This window comes from Adiantum capillus-veneris, chromosome 4 (assembly GCF_014529385.1).
Source record: "Adiantum capillus-veneris isolate H3 chromosome 4, ASM1452938v2, whole genome shotgun sequence".
Classification (NCBI taxonomy): Eukaryota; Viridiplantae; Streptophyta; class Polypodiopsida; order Polypodiales; family Pteridaceae; genus Adiantum; species Adiantum capillus-veneris.
This window is the reverse complement of record NC_140934.1, coordinates 95,304,872-95,323,039: the sequence shown is the minus strand read 5'-3', so window position 1 is coordinate 95,323,039 and position 18,168 is coordinate 95,304,872.

The following is an 18,168-nucleotide window of genomic DNA, read 5'->3' as shown; positions in this document are numbered from 1 at the left end:
ATGAACACCGCACGTGCTAGTTGCAATCTAAGAAAAAAGAAACATTATACCAGCACTTAAGATAAAGGGCCACTCTAGCACGAAGGATAGAGTTGCACCATGCCTACACACTAAGCACACAACGTGGTAGGATAGAAATGTGATTGGGAGATTAGGACTTAGCGTGATAGATTGGAAGTGTGTTTAGGAGATTAGGACTTAGCGTGGTAGAGTGAAAATGTGTTTGGGAGATTAGTGCTTAGAGTAGTAGACTAGAATTGTGTTCCAGAGATTTGGGCTAAGTGGGATAGAGTAGAACTTTGATTGGGAGACTAGGGCTTAGCCTAGTAGTGTGAAAGTGTGTTTGGAAAATTAGGACTTAGCTTGATAGAGTGGAAATGTGTTTGCCCAAGTGAGTGAGGGAAGAAGGGTTTAGCAATTTATTACAATTAAATCTTGAGAAACTTAAATCTCTTCCTTAAAACCTCACAAGGTGGGAGAAAGAAGCCTAGCAAGTAAAGATGCTAGTCTCATGTACCGGAAATGGACTATGAACATTGAGGATAACAAAATTAAGAAAACTTTAGTGAGCATTTTTATGAGAATCTCAAGGGGTACACTATGTAATCATGTTAATGTATAACGTGAGTTCGAAAAGAGGGGTTTTAAAATACAAAAAATTCAGGCAATTTAATAGAGATGCATTAGAATAAGGGGTTTTTATATTCAATTTTGGGAAAAATCCTAAAATAAGGGGTCATTTTATTCATTCACATATGTTAAAAGAGGGGTTTTTTTAATATCCCGTGAATGCACATTATATAGGGCGGTTCTAAATGATGAACCTCTCAAGATGAGAATACTTTGAAAAAATAGAGGGAGGACTTGATTAGAGATAGTAATATAATCATTATACTTAATTAACTTGACATAAACAATACTTTGCAAAAGAAAGAATTAGAAAACTTGACAATAGTTGAGGACAGGAATTATATGGAGTTGGTCCCCCCTCCAAAAGGCTTTTGTATCATAGCTTCTTCCATACAAAGAGACTTGGTACAATACAAGTTGTGTTCCTTGAGACCTTGATGGTGCAATGAGGATAGAGAGCTTCATGCACCACAATTATGCCCGTAACTTAATCTAATGAAAGCATTAACTTGTCCCCGGCCTCGGTCCCAAGACCTCAAACACCTTCGAAGGTGGAGAGAGCTAGTAGGAAATGAGGGTAGGGAAAAGGAACAAGAAGTAACATACAAAAAAGAAGTAGTGTCCTCTTATACCATTACTTATAGAGCTTAGCATAGGATAGTAGCATACTAATGGAGATGAAGAAGATGGCTAGCATAGCATTGAAGCATGGCTCTTGATTGGATTTGCATTCCATAGCCAAGAGTGTTGATAAATTGCATTAAACTCTTATGTGAAGGTCAAAGCCTTCAATTGATGCTCGATTTCCTTGAAAGTTTCAAACTTCACTCTTTCCTTCCTTCCTTGTAATCCTTGGGCAAACTCAAAGGAGTCAAATTGTCATAAATAGGTGGAAGTAAAAGTGGTGTTGTCACGAGGACGTGGTAGCTGTTAACTATGTCACGAGGACGTGGCAACTGCTAACCTTAGTTGAGTTCTTTCCAATGATTTTTGTTTTAGTTTTGAGACCCTCTTTTTGAAGTAGAAAACGGTCGGACATTGTATGGTCAATGTGAACGGTAGTTTCACCCGCAGACGGGAAGTGGTCAGCACTGGAATTCGTATAGTAAGAAGATGTCTAGGCTGAGAGCAAGATCATGTAGCTCCCCTTGTCGCACTCAGCAAGTTGGTGGATACTAGGAAGTGAACTCAATAAAGGCATAAAGTAAAGATGGGACTACCAACAGAAAGTATCCGACAGTTGGGCCACATTGCACTTTTGGATGCGGTTTTAATGAGGATAGATGGTCAGATGACCAGTGGGAGCCCAACGGAAGCATCTCCTAAAAATTAGGGAACTGCTATTTTGGGTCGTGGAATGTGTTCCCGTCATTAACTTCGGTATGACCAGGAGAACACTTTACAACTCTTCCCCAAAGTCAACTAGGCAACCAACCAAAGATTTTTAGGCAGCAACCCCGAAACGGGCAAAAGCTTATAATTGTGCCAAGTGGCAGATTTTCATGCACTTGCCCCATTCAAAAAAAATGGGCGCTGAATTTTTAGCTGAGAGAGGCCTCATTTTGGTTTTTGTCACAAGTTAAGAGCTATAGAGTGCTTTCTTTCCCTCTCATGTACAGTGTGGTGCTAGGAGTGATGCCTTGCACGCTACAGACTCCTCTCTCTCTCTCTCCCCTACTTGCAGTTATGTGATGCCCCACAAGAGGGCTCTTTATTTGACTGATGTACAGATGTGTGGATTCATGCTTTTGTGCTGAGGCAAGAGCCTCCTTGAGCACGAACAGGGGTAGCTAACTGCTACTCCAAAGCAGGCACCAGTGAGGGTCATAACCTCACCGTACAGGTGCGAAATCAGTGCTGTGTATGCACTATAAATTGACTATTTTTCAGCCATACGGATGCCAAAACCCTTGGGAATCGTGCCGCACTGGCAGAGGACAGCTAGGGGACTGTTTGGGGCTAAAAAAAAAAAAAGCCAAAACCAGTAAATACAGCTTATTGAATTTTTTGTTTTTGGGCAGGAATCAGAGGGTATATGCCAATTGTAGTGAGTTTTAGCAGGGGAATTGGTTTCGCGCAAGTTTTGGGGCTGTTATGCTGCCGAAATTTGGCCAAATCAGGTAGTATCTAGCGGGATACAGGTAAAGGATTCCAAAGACTCTACTTCATAATTTACCCTCTCAAAGAATAAAGAAATACCGAAAGGGGCGCCAATTTTGGGGCCTACAGGTTGTCAGCATCTGCTCGGAGCATTCTAGCTTCGGAACCGTGTGTGTGCTTAAGTGTTAAGTCCCGTCGCAGGTTTCTTTGCACGTTCTCTCTATGTGTGTCTAAAGTAAAGAATTTCGGATGAAAGCCAACGTCTACCGGCCTACGTGCCGGTTTCAAGGTTCTGTTGCCGGGACATCAATCACTTTTTCCTCAAAGAGTGAGCCTCAGTTGTCTAGGTTAAAGACACAGAGTGCATGAACGCGGGATTACACTATGGCCGACAAAGGGAAGGGCATTATGGAAGAGGGTTCTTCTTCAAAGAACAGACAGGAAATCCCTATGGTCTTCGAGATTGGCGAGACCTCACGGCCACATCAATTTGTACCTCCCTGTTAATGTGAATGTCCCTCCAGTAGTACAAGGCTTTATGACTGGGCAACTTGAGGATGATGCATTCAGGATTCAGTTAGTTGTCGCGGTAAATGTCTTTTTGCGGCTGGTGCAGAATCCAAGGTTTATGGAGTTCTTGCAAGCGCCACCAGTGCAACAGAAAAATAGGCAACCTACACCGCGTACGGAGTTTGTTGAGGCTCAAGCCCAAGTACTTCATGCGACTTAGCCGGTGTAAGGTGCAGCACAAGTGAATGTTGAACTTTGCTCAAGATGAGTGCTCCAAACTGTGCTCAAGGTTCCTTTTACTTACGGATGGGAGAGCCTTTCGTTCCTTTAGTGAGAGAGTGCAAATGATCACCAAACAAAGTGAATGACACTGTGAATGAAGGTGCATGAGACTGAGAGATAGAGAGAAGAATACGACACCAGAATGTTGTCAAACCCTCCTTCGAAAGCCCCACTCTCTATGGCGAGAGCGGTCTACTATTGATTGCAAAAATCTCTACAATGCTTGGACTTGCCGACGATGTCGACGACGATGAGGACGATGACAAGATGGGTTGGGATTTGGAAACGGGTCGGTGAGATGTCCATGGCGATGATGCAACGACGACACACTGAAAACGCAGATGCTGAAATCTGTGTTTTTCGGGCTGAATCTGCAAACTTCACGGGATCTGACCGTGCAGCAAGGATCTACTGCCGGAAGGTGAGATCTGCGAGGTTGGGGGGTTCTACTGCAGGGACTGACTGCTGAAAGCTGAAAACGCTGGTCTATCTTGAGGTTCCGTCGCGAAGATTTGCAAAAACGTTGGACTGCCACGCTGATGCAAAAACGCTAGGGCTGAATTTTGCTGCTAGAGAAAATCTACTAACGCTAGGATTGATCTGCTGTTGTGAAGTGGTTATGCTGTGTCTGCTAACGCCGAAGCTGCTCCGCAATGCAAAAATGCCAAGGATAATCTGTGTTGCAAAAACGCTAGCTTGATCCTGTTACAAAAACGCTAGGCCATGCTGTTGGGGGTCCCGCCGAGAAGTTGCCTGTTGAGCAAAGTGTTCATGCTGCCTATTCTGCCAATAAGTGCTAGCTTTGGTTTGCTTATATATTATCTTAGTAAAATTGCCCTACCTAGTTCCCAACAAAGGTCACTTAAAAATAATAAGTGAAAAATGTCAAAAATAGAGAAAATAGGTTTAATGCACTGGAAAATTCCCCTAATGGATTCTTATGAATTCTGATGGGCATGCTGATGATCATGTTGTGTGCAACTGGAGGATATGCATCAAATCTAAGTGACTGGTCATGTACGATCTGCAAACAGACTCACAAAAGTGCTAGATCACTTCCTATTCTAGACTGACTTGACTGAACTGAACCCTTGTCATGCTGTAGCTTTTCTACGAAGACATAGGGTTGGATGTGTGATGTGACATCTCCTCCTTTTCAAAGTGAGGTACTGGTACCGAACTGTATGGCATAGAGGGAGATCGCCAATAGTGCCTGGAATCCTAGAAAGGACTTGTCGCCGGTCCACTCTGATGAGTGAGTCATGCGATACTTGAACTTCATAAAGGTCTGCAATGCTTGCTTCTTTGGGCCATGCCGAAAGGGACACAAAGTCAACTATGGCTCCTTCAATGCTTCAACTTCGTCTATAGTCATGCTTCCTCCTTCTTCAAGAATCTCCATGGCTGAAAATTCTTCAAACCACTTCCAACACAAAAACATGAACATACCTATTCCATGTAAAGCGAATGGAAAAAGCTAATATTCCTAAAAGACTATGCATGCAATGTAGATGAAACAAGAGACGGAGTGCCAAACCGTTCATCAAACACATGCAAACAATGAGATCGAATCTTTTCTTTATGATCTAAATCAATCAACTGTGGCAAATCACAATGGAAATGCCGAGGCATGATGCTCAATCCTTTTTGTGCTCTTTCTACGACTGTGTCATGCCAAGGAAGAGACATAGAATGTGAATTCCTTGAATGTCACATGACACATCCTATGTGTCCGTGGTCAAGCTACAGCATGACCAGGGTTCAGTTCCGTTAAGTCAGTCTAAAATAGGAAGTGATCTGGCACTTTTGTGAGTCTGTTCGCAGACCGTGCATGACCAGACACTTAGATTAGATGCATATCCTCCAGTTGCACACAGCATGATCATAAGCATTCCCATCAGAATCCATCAAGGGAACTTTCCAGTGCATAAAACCTATTTTCTCTATTTTTGACATTATTAAGTGACTTTTGTTGGGAACTAGGTAGGACAATTTTGCTAATGAAATATATAAGCAAACCAGAGTTAGCACTTTCTGGTAGAGGATGCAACAGGAGCATTGCTCAACAGGCCAATTCTCAAGCAAAAACAAGAACCCATCCGCTTGGCGTTTTCCCACAAAGCAACCTGGCATTTTTCCCAAAGGACTCCAGCATTTTTTGACCCAGCAGCCTGGCGTTTTTCAACAATAACTCCAACACCTTTTCAGCCCTCCCTTTGGGCGATTTCAGCAAGGGCTTCGAGCAAGCAAAAGACTCAGCCCTTCCAGCGTTTTTCATCATGGATTTCAGCCAGCCATTACCAACCAACTTAACGTTTTTAGCAGCCTATGATCAGCATTTTTGTTGCAGAAAATCGACGCTTAAGAGACCAGTAGCACAACGTTTTGAAGCAGCAAAAATTCAACCAAGTCAGCGTTTTTGCAACAGCATCAATTCAGTGATTGGAAGCATGCAGTTTTCAGCCACAGTCTTGTCTTCGTCGTCACCCCCATCGGCCTCAACATAGCCCCATTAGATTTGCATCACCCATTGTACCAGATTGTGCAATCAATAGCATAGACCACTCTCGCCATATGGTGAGAGTAGGGCCCTTGGAGGAGGGTGTATAACTTTCCGGTGTCGTATTCTCTTTTCTCTCCATCTCACAATCTCATGCACCTTCACGCACAGTGTCTATTCACTTTCTTTGTGATCACTTGCACTCTCTCATTAAAGCATGGAAGGATCTCCCTTCCCTAAGAATAAGGAACCTTGAGCACAGTTCGGAGCACTCATCTTGAGCAAAGTTCAACATTCATTCCATTGCACCTTACATTGAATGCAAACATTTCATCTTTTCATGAATCATCCGCATACATCCGTGCAAATTCATGAGTGAATCGTGCTTAGCGTACAATATGGCATGCCTATGAAAAGAGATCTCATAAAGACGCTGACTAAAATACAAGAAACAATCACGAATGAAACACCCGAACAATGCATGTTGACTAATCATTCGAACACATAGTACTTCCTGTGAGGGTTCTTTAGACCTAGGCTCGAGAGCCAAGATTGGTTCTTCGTGTTTGATCGAATCTTCCTGTGGGGGTTCTGTGGACCTCGACTCAAGAGCCAAGATCGGTTCTTCGGTGTTGATCGAAACTGCAATGAGGTTAGCTTCACTAGAGAAAGTATCAACTAACACATCATCCTTGTGAACAATCACATCATCTTCTTGCAAATCATCATGCTTGTGAGAAATCACATCTTAATCATCATGCAAATCATCATGCTTGTCATTGTCATTCAAATCATTATGCAAATCATGTAATTCCTGTGTGTCATGCGTTGGAGAAGAAGAGACTGAGAGAGTCTCTTTTTCCTGATTTTGTGCAAATTGCGCATGCACAATAGAAAAAAGTCGCCACAACTCTTTCATATGTCGGTCGCCCTTCTCTTGTCTTGCTTTGTTCTCGCGATCAAATGTTGCTTGTCTTTCTCTATTCTTGCAATCAAATTTTGCTTCTTTTCGTCGCGCTATCGCTGCCATTCTGTCTTGGTACTTACGCTCTATGGCTGCCATTATTTCGTCGCTTTCTAACTTTTTGTCCATCATCATCTGGTCAAAAGCCTCTATAGGAGTTAGTGCAATCCTTGTCGTAGATGGGGAAGGGAGAGGGTTGGAAAAACCTCCTGGTGGGGAAAATTATTCTTCGCCCCTTTCATGCTCACCACCTCCAAGCAAAGTATCCATTCCGCTTCGAGTGATGACCATCCATTGAAGTCTTGGGTTCTTAAGTTCACGAGGAACTTGGGTTCTTGCGAGTCTTGGGTTCTTGGGTTCTTGAGGGTCTTAAGGGTCTTGAGGTTCTTGAGGTTCTTTTTTCGCTTGCAATCTATGTTAGAGAAGTATCTTCTCTTCACCCGAGTTCGTCTCTTTTCCGCGGGCACACCCCTTGACGGCCTTGTGCTCTCACCAAGGTTGTTTTTTCCCACCTCACGTTGATTGGCTGGCCTCTAAGTGCATGGTCCGCACGCAATGAGTGAAAAGAGGCAGAAGGGGAGGTTGGACAAGCCCTTCTTTCTTGGGTTTGTCACTCTTCACAAACACGATTAGGAATCGATAGCCCGAGAGGACTTGGGTTACTTGTGACCGCAACAAGCAAAAGAAATTACGTGGTTCTTTCCTTGAGTGATACAGAACACTGCCAAAGCTCTGATACCAATGTAAGGTGCAGTGGAAGTGAATGTTGAACTTTGCTCAAGATGAGTGCTCCAAATTGTGCTCAAGGTTCCTTTTACGTACGGAAGGGAGAGCCTTCCGTTCCTTTAGTGAGAGAGTGCAAATGATCACAAACAAAGTGAATGACACTATGAATGAAGGTGCATGATACTGAGAGATAGACAGAATAATATGACGTCAGAATGTTGTCAAACCCTCCTTCAAAGGCCCCACTCTCTATGGCGAGAGCGGTCTACTATTGATTGCACAAATCTCTACAATGCTTGGACTTGCCGATCATGTTGACGACGATGAGAACGACGATGAGACGGATTGAAATCTGGAAACTCTAATGGCTGAGATCTGCAAATCTTTATCTGGTGAATTCTGATTCTATGTCGGTGACGATGTCGATGGCGACGATGCGACGATGACGTGTTGAAAACGTAGATGCTGAAAACTGAGTTTTTCGGGCTGAATTTGCAAACTTCGCGGGATCTGACCATGCGGCGAGGATCTGGTGCGAGAAGGTGAGATGTGCGAGGTTTGGGGGTTCTACTGCGGGTACTGACTGTTGAAAACTGAAAACACTGATCTATCTTGAGGTTCCGTCGCGAAGATCTGCAAAAACATTGGACTGCCAAGCTGATGCAAAAACTCTAGGACTGAATTTTGCTGCTGGAGAAAATCTACTAACGCTAGGGATCATCTGCTGTCGTGAAGTGGTTCTGTTGTGTCTGCTAACGCCGAAGCTGCTCTGCAATGCAAAAACTCCAAGGCTGATCTGTCTTGCAAAAACGCTAGCTTGATGTTGTTACAAAAAGGCTAGGCCATGCTGTTGAAGGGGAGGAGCTCGGAGCACAACGGAAGAAGAATACGCATGCACACACTCACACACACACCACCATAGCCACACACACAGGTTGAAGGGGGAGAGACAACGTACTGTGTGCCCCCTTTCTTGCTTCTCTTATCTTATGCACCAAGGCACAATACACATTGTACTTAGTGTTAGTGGCTCACACAAGTGTATAGCTATACACTTAGGGTTAGTGGCAGTTAGTGATGGGTGGTCGGCCACATGGCCATTAAACCTAACATTCTCCCACTTGATGGCCAATGTGGGAGACTATAAGAATGGAAGAGAACCACTCTTCACCCAATGCCCATCAACTCACGACAGTGCTGAAACTGATGGCTGGAGAGACTCTTAGTGAGTGCATCCGCTGTGTTTTCTGACGTAGGAATCTTCACTAAATCAAGGCTCTTGTTTGCCAGGCATTCACGACTGAAGTGATAACGCACATCAATGTGTTTCCTTCTAGAATGAAACACTGGATTGTTAGCCAAGGCAATAGCACTTTGACTGTCACAATGAAGAACTGGTGTACACTGCTCCAACTCAAGATCTTTCCTAGGCGAGCAAGCCAAATAGCTTCTTTGCATGCTTCACTCAATGCAACATAGTCTGCCTCTATGGTAGAAATGGATGTACAATCTTGAAGAACAGATCTCCAAGAAATAGCGGAACCAGCAAATGTGTAAATCCAACGTGTTGTTTATTTACGACTGTCAACACAGCCTGCATAGTCACTGTCTACAAATCCCTGAATGGATGATTCTCCATGACCATAGTATAACTGTCTATCTGCAGTGCCACTCAAGTTTCTGAGAATCGACTTGACAACATCCCAATGCTTTTTACTAGGGTTAGACATAAATCTGCTGACAACTCCCATTGCATGTGCAATGTCGGGTCTTGTAGCCACCATGGCATACATGAGACTACCACAAGCTGAAGCACAAGGAATTTTAGCCATCACAGCTTTTTCCTCAGCAGATTTGGGACAATCGTTCTTGCTAAGTTTCAAATATGCGGGCAATGGAGTAATCAAAGCCTTCCCCTTCTGCATGTTGAAACGAGCAAGAACCTTGTGCACATACTCTTTGTGAGAAAGGTACAACAACCTCTTCTTACGATCACGAATAATGTGCATACCCAAAATGTGATTGGCTTCACCCAAATATTTCATGTCAAATTGACTTTTCAGCTTGACAACATCCCAATGCTTTTTACCAGGGTTAGACATAAATTTGCTGACAACTCCCATTGCATGTGCAATGTCAGGTCTTGTAGCCACCATGGCATACATGAGACTACCACAAGCTAAAGCACAAGGAATTTTATCCATCGCAACTTTTTCCTCAGCAGATTTGGGACAATCGTTCTTGCTAAGTTTCAAATATGCAGGCAATGGAGTACTCAAGGCCTTCCCCTTCTGCATGTTGAAACGATCAAGAACCTTGTGCACATACTCTTTGTGAGAAAGGTACAACAACCTCTTCTTACGATCACGAGTAATGTGCATACCCAAAATGTGATTGGCTTCACCCTAATATTTCATGTCAAATTGACTTTTCAGCTTGGTTTTCAGCTTGATAACATCCCAATGCTTTTTACCAGGGTTAGACATAAATTTGCTGACAACTCCCATTGCATGTGCAATGTCAGGTCTTGTAGCCACCATGGCATACATGAGACTACCACAAGCTGAAGCACAAGGAATTTTAGCCATCGCATCTTTTTCCTCAGCAGATGTGGGACAATCGTTCTTGCTACGTTTCAAATATGCATGCAATGGAGTACTCAAGGCCTTCCCCTTCTGCATGTTGAAATGATCAAGAACCTTGTGCACATACTCTTTGTGAGAAAGGTACAACAACCTCTTCTTACGATCACAAGTAATGTGCATACCCAAAATGTGATTGGCTTCACCCAAATATTTCATGTCAAATTGACTTTTCAACTTGGTTTTCAAGTCAGCAATGTCCTTCTCGGAATGACCAACAATAAGCATGTCATCTACATAAAGGATAAGCATAATAAGCTGTCCATTTGGTTGTCTTTTCACGTAAAGACATGGATCCTCATTACTACGCTTATAGCCTAGGGAACGCATAAATGCATCAAACTTTTGATACCATTGTCTGGACGATTGCTTCAAGCCATAGAGACTTTTCAGAAGCTTACAGACCAAATGTTCCTTGCCCCTTGAGCACAAACCCTTCAGGTTGCTGCATATAAATCTCTTCCTCGAGATTACCATGTAAAAAATTTGTAATGGCATCCATTTGATCAAGCTCCATATCTTTAGTGGCAACCAAAGCAAGCAACATTCTTAGTGTCATCATCTTGACCACTGGAGAAAAGATTTCCTGGAAATCTACACCATATTCTTGCTTGAAACCTTTGGCCACTAAACGAGCTTTGTAATTCTCAACATTGGATGCAATCTTCTTCTTGTAAACCCATTTACACGGCAAACCTTTCCTACCTTTTGGCAATGGAACAAGTTCCCATGTTTTGTTCTTTGCAATACTGGATAGCTCCCTCTTCATAGCATGTTCCCACTGAACCTTATCATTGGCTAGCATAGCCTCTTTGTAACAAGAAGGCTCACCACTATCTGTCAGCAACACAAATTCCACGCCTGGAACAAACCGTTCTGGCGGATGTGAGACTCTTTGAGATCTCCTTGGCTGATCAGAGCTTGTACTAGCCTGTGTAGTAATTGGCTCTAGAGCTATCTGTACAGGAGGTGATACATCGAAAAACGTCACTTTCCTAAATTCAACCTCTTTCGTTGCAAAGTCTGTTAGCAGGTCGTTGCGAGACGGACGTCTGCAACATAGCTTTTTGGTACTAACATAATGTCAATATGCAAGGAAGCGACGCGAGATGGGGCACAGGGACTTAATGAGAGTGTCAATCTCACCAAAGTGAACTCAAAGGTCTATTCATACTATGACAAAAGAAAATCAATCACTTCCTAGTCAGAAAATCAGTCTATGTCTGATCTCACCGCCCTAGGTTATCACGCATTTTCGGCATCCAAACGAATTCAGAATGCAGTGAAACTTAAGGAGAGGTATTACATCACCTAAGGGTACAATCCTACCAAGTTTTGCAACCATCTAGGAAGGTACATAAATCACGATCCATCACAAAAAATGTGCAAAAAACTGAAACAAAACTATACGAAAAGGTCTCCCTTAAGCATAGAAACACTTATCCAAGGTAAAAACACCAAAAACCAACCATTTAAGACCTCAAATCAATGCATTTAGCTCACAAGCAAGACTTCACAAACCACAGCAGAATCGATTGTAGAGCAAGAGACAAGGAACACAATGTGCTATTCGGAAATGGATTTTAATTACCAGACAATGAGATAGGTGGATTACAAATTGTAGCAGCAAGAGGCTCTCACAGTAAATGTCTAATACTCCTTCAAGCCAATGATAACGTGTTAGTCCAAAACTAAGGGTTTTGATTTAAGAGCTAAGGGGACTTTCCCGCAGCCATTCGACCACTTATAAGGGGTATAGACTCAGAGAGGCTAAGAGAGCATGACAAAATATATTACAATTACGAATCCTTGTTAGCTGAATTACACTCCTTCTTTTGAAAAATGAGCAAGTACTACAAGGTTTGGTATACATCCACCTTTTACGTGTTAGTCCACTGTGTCCACCAAACATTCCCCCCTTCCTATTCATTGCACATCCGCGTGCAATCTGTCTTTGAGTGTCTTCTAGTAGTTGATTGGTCTTTCATCTAGCGTTGCAATGAGGTGCCTGAACTTTTGCGCCCTTGCCTCGATCTCCACTTTTGCCGCCAGCTCTCTGAAAAGATTATTGCTGAGAGTGCTTTGATAGGCTATATGTTGGGCTGGCAGATCTTTGGTAATGGGATTAAATATGGAGGAGTCTACTTCAAAGAATCAAGTCATGAACGCCTCCTCGAAAGTCTGCATGTAGTGGGAGGGCAGAAACATTACTCTCGCATAGAATCCCATGATGACATTTTTGCTTGGAATTTCTATCTCCATATTCCAACAAAGCCCTCTTGTGCCTTCCACAAAAACCTGATTGGAATGCTCCGCTACCTCTATATCATTGAATGCCGTTATGCAGGTGATTAGCATCTTTGCAATTTCACGAGCGTTTGGCATGCCAGATCTGGGATCTCCTTCATCATTTTGATGACCCGTCTTAGTGTCTGAACCATATACTTCTCTAACAGGGGTTCTTATTTCTTGGCTTTGTTATGACGAGGTAGTTCAATACTGGTGGTCTTTTGCTTTGCCAAGAGTAAAAGCTATCCTAGGATCGCCATCTGTTGATGGGACAGTAAATTGGGTCGATCCTGAGATGCTGCAGAGCATTCCTATAGTATGTTTTGCTCAAACCATTTCTTTCGCCAGAGGGGTTGATTGTCAATGATAGTCTGAATTTGTAGCGTGATGACAGGAACATCCGTGTAATCCCCTATGTTGTTTGGCTCAAGGGAAAGTAGCATTTTTTGTTTCCATAATTTGGCCTCCTGCCTCATCAGTGGCAGGGTGATCATCTCATGACCAAGGTTTTTCACTAGTTCATCTAGAGTGATCATGAGCAGAGTAGCCGATTCCAATACTTTCAGTTCATATTGCAGATATTCTTTGTGTGAGGGTTCTTTGACTTTTGAGATCCAGTGCATAATTTCTTCCTTTGCCGAATCCAAGACGGATGTCATCGCTGGATCTTTAAATTCCCACGTTAATTTTCCTGTGCTTGTACTTGGCACATCTACTTGGTGAGCTTCAAAAGTGGAATGCTCAAATCCTCCTGATTGCTCAAATTCCACTGGGACTGTTTGTTCAGGCTTTGCTTGTGTTGCCCTTAGAGCCTCCAAATCTCCCCGGGACTCTGCCAATTGCTTTCTCAAATCTTCAATCTCATCGTCTTTGGCTTTTTGCAGTGCTCTATGCCCCTGCTGTCATGATTTGTCTGTCATATTTTTCCTGAGCAAGGGCCTCCTTTAGATCTTGGGTCTCTTTGTTCAGCGAGGTTGATCTAGCTGTTAATCTTGAGGAGCTTGGTATCTCTTGCAGGGCTAAAAGCTGGGTCAGAGTCTTGTTGATCATCGCGTAGGACTCTTGCAGTTTTTCACTCTTCTCTCTTTCTCTAGTTAGCTCCTCCTCTAGTCGTTGTTGCTTGACTTGCAGAGCAGTGTTGGCTTCATTAAATTGCTGGACTTCTTGATGGTAATAGGCCCCATTTTCTTGTTCTCTTTGCAACTCTAATTGGATTTGTAGCTGAACTTTTTGCAACTCCTCTCTCTTGTCTTGTAGTTGCAGAGCGTTTTTAGCTGCTTTAGATGCCTCCTTCTTGGTGTCTTCCAGCTCTAGCTTACGCAAGTTGTAGAGAGCTCTTTGGCATTGGAATTGGAGCTTGATCTGCTCTAAATAGGCATCAATGTCAAATGACTTGATCATTTCTGCTCCTTTCCTCTACTACAGCTTGCGGATGCAGCGATCGTGGTTTTTGTTGGCTTCTTTGGCCCTGTTCCGATATTACAGCTTCTTCTGTCATTCTTTCCTTTGTTTTGAGTACTTCAGTAACAACTGGAATTGTAGTAGTTTCTGGCGGTGCTATCTCTTTTTTGTGATCCATCTTCTCTTATGACAACACCTTATCTGACCCTTGTTCTGGAAGGTCTACAGCTTCTTCTCTTTTTTTTGTTCTAGCTTCTGAAGGTACCTCTTTGTCTTTTGGAAATTCAAAATCATAACCTTGCTGGTCTAGCGTGTCCTACTCTCCCTTCTCTTCTTGGTTGTCATCTTCTTCCTTGGCCTTCGTAGATTTTTCGAATGATTCAAGATCATCGACGCGTGGCAGCTTTGCCTCTTCTCTTTCTCTTTGCTCCATCTTTCATTTGAGCTCATTCTGAATTCGTTGCCGCATGTTGCTAGCAATATTCAGATTCTCCTCCGCTTCCTGTCTTTTATGTTGTTTGATCCGTTCAAGAGTTGTTTTCTGCCTGCGTAGTAAAGGGAAGTGTTCTTCTTCCTCTTCCTCTTTTTCATTGTCCGCTTCTATTCCCCTACTTCTTTTATCTTCGTGCTTCTGTTGTTGGATTTTTCCTCTTTGCACATGCGCTTCTTCCATTGTTCTTGTGGCTTGGGTAAGTGGGATGGCCTCTACCGCCCGGCGTGTTCTCTTTTTCAATCTTTTATATCTCATGGAAAATTCACTCCCCTACTCCTCATCTGAAGACTGGTATTCTGAAGGGGTATCTCTTTCCTTAGACCCCGCTTCCTCGCTATTCGGTGCATTCGACTCTATCTTCTCACTGTTAGTGTCAGTTCTTTTTGCGCTCTGCCTTGTTTGTTTAACCTCTGGTTTTGGCCTTGTAGATGGTCCTGCTATTAGTTTTACTGCTCTTTTGGATTTGTGGATCAAATCTATCTGTGCTTCTACAGGTGGTAGATCAGCAACCATTACCAATGCTTGGTAGGCGATTTGAGTCAGCACTGGTCCTGCGTTCATGTAGGTCTTGCTCTTTTGGCTCCCCTTAAGATTTGCTTCTACTATGTTGTCGAGGAGATAGTTGCTAAAGTCGCAGCTGACCACTCTTCTTTCTGCTAAGCTCATTGCCATTACTATTGCCATGTGCAACAGCGGTTCAATGTATCTTGGTGGCTTCTGTACTTTGAAATGTTGCAATATGAGGTGCAACGGCAATTCTGTTTCTGAGTAGATCAAATCTTGATATGTCAGCTTGTGTCCTCTTTGCTTCAGAAAGGCTTTGTCGTTCTCTATTGCTTTTGTCTTTTGCAATAGATTGTGTGTCCCTTGCTGCAGATGGAGAACTTCATTGATTATTTCTACGATGATTTTCACTTTGACTGTTGCTCCATCTTTGTCTATCAGGGTGGCTTCCCCATTGTATTGAAAGAGCTTATGAGTTCATGAGCCCTTCTGAAATCCGTTCCCCATGGCGGTAGTCGTAGAAAGTTGTCCAACTGTAGGCACCTGGCCCCTGCTTGCACTTCTGAGTTCTGGTGTAGTGTCCACAATTCCCTTGAAAAGACGGTGGTCTTTACTATCTCTCCGTCTGTTGCTTGAAATCTTCCGATGAATATATTGGCCGGTATTGCTTCGAGCACCTGTTCTGTGATATGGGCCTTCTCATTTGAGGATATATATGTGATCTCATATGGTGGTGCTCCACATTTCCTTTGTGCTTTCCTTTTGAGGCATCCCGAGGTCAGTTTCAGATTGGAAACAAGATTTAGCAATTGATCAAAACCGTCGGAAAGTTGAAGAAAACACAAACTTTGACCATAAAATGAAAAATGAGCATAACTTTGTCAAAACTACCCCAAATTTGACCAAATTTCACCAGTGCATCTAGGATTACTATAGGCACCTTTAAAGGCATAAGGAAACATATGAATTCTAGCAAAAAAGTACATGGATCGTGATCCATGTTGGGAAGCATTTTGCAATTCCAACTAGGGGAGGTTGTTCCTAGTCACATGGGGATGCTACTGTGCAAATTTCTTTGGTTTTGGGGTTTGAGGAACATGGATCGCGATCCATGTTTGGTAACATATTAAAGATGTGATGATACCAGCGGGTAGGGCTCACCAAGATGGTGCCTTGGGCCAAAATTTTTGGGATCTGGATCATTGGTTTGGTACTTAGGTCAATTCTTGGAAATCATCCTCAGACTTAGTGGATTTTGGAATCCAAATGACTTGAAACTTCATGGCTTGTCTTTATTGAATATACAGGGCCATATGGTATGAATTTTTCTCTGGTTGGGCAAAAAGGTACATGGATCGCGATCCATGTTGGGAAGGATTTTGACACAGCCTCCTGCATACATGTTCCTATAGGTCTTCCTAACACACAGGTGAAATATTTTCAAATTTGGACATGTTTTTCCTATGTTTACTCAATTTCCTTGTTTATGGCCATGTTTTTTTCGTCTTGACCATATTGGTCAAGACGAAAACATTTTTGGGCACATCCTTTGACTGATATCTATTATTGCCTTGATTCTGGATGATTTGTAGAGCTTTGCCTAGCTCCCCACCAACTTTCACTAGATTTTGAATTCATCTGAAGGGAAAAATTGATCCAAGCAATTTACACAACTTTACAGGTACCCTTTTGCTTTGCTTTGACCCTAATTACACCTTTAAGTTACATCTCCTTGATGATTGTCTTTCATTTTCTTCCGAACTCCCTTCTGTTTTAGTTGGCTTTGGAATAAAGTCCTAAGAAGTTTCAATTGCTGTTGTGGCCAGTGGGGAAGCTTTATACTCTTCTCCTAACCCTACTCCATGAGTTTTTTGCTACATACCATTTTTTCTTTGATTACTGCCAAATGACCATTCTTGGAAATCATCCTCAGACTTAGTGGATTTTGGAATCCAAATGACTTGAAACTTCATGGCTTGTCTTTATTGAATATACAGGGCCATATGGTATGAATTTTTCTCTGGTTGGGCAAAAAGGTACATGGATCGCGATCCATGTTGGGAAGGATTTTGACACAGCCTCCTGCATACATGTTCCTATAGGTCTTCCTAACACACAGGTGAAATATTTTCAAATTTGGACATGTTTTTCCTATGTTTACTCAATTTCCTTGTTTATGGCCATGTTTTTTTCGTCTTGACCATATTGGTCAAGACGAAAACATTTTTGGGCACATCCTTTGACTGATATCTATTATTGCCTTGATTCTGGATGATTTGTAGAGCTTTGCCTAGCTCCCCACCAACTTTCACTAGATTTTGAATTCATCTGAAGGGAAAAATTGATCCAAGCAATTTACACAACTTTACAGGTACCCTTTTGCTTTGCTTTGACCCTAATTACACCTTTAAGTTACATCTCCTTGATGATTGTCTTTCATTTTCTTCCGAACTCCCTTCTGTTTTAGTTGGCTTTGGAATAAAGTCCTAAGAAGTTTCAATTGCTGTTGTGGCCAGTGGGGAAGCTTTATACTCTTCTCCTAACCCTACTCCATGAGTTTTTTGCTACATACCATTTTTTCTTTGATTACTGCCAAATGACCATTCTTGGAAATCATCCTCAGACTTAGTGGATTTTGGAATCCAAATGACTTGAAACTTCATGGCTTGTCTTTATTGAATATACAGGGCCATATGGTATGAATTTTTCTCTGGTTGGGCAAAAAGGTACATGGATCGCGATCCATGTTGGGAAGGATTTTGACACAGCCTCCTGCATACATGTTCCTATAGGTCTTCCTAACACACAGGTGAAATATTTTCAAATTTGGACATGTTTTTCCTATGTTTACTCAATTTCCTTGTTTATGGCCTTGTTTTTTTCGTCTTGACCATATTGGTCAAGACGAAAACATTTTTGGGCACATCCTTTGACTGATATCTATTATTGCCTTGATTCTGGATGATTTGTAGAGCTTTGCCTAGCTCCCCACCAACTTTCACTAGATTTTGAATTCATCTGAAGGGAAAAATTGATCCAAGCAATTTACACAACTTTACAGGTACCCTTTTGCTTTGCTTTGACCCTAATTACACCTTTAAGTTACATCTCCTTGATGATTGTCTTT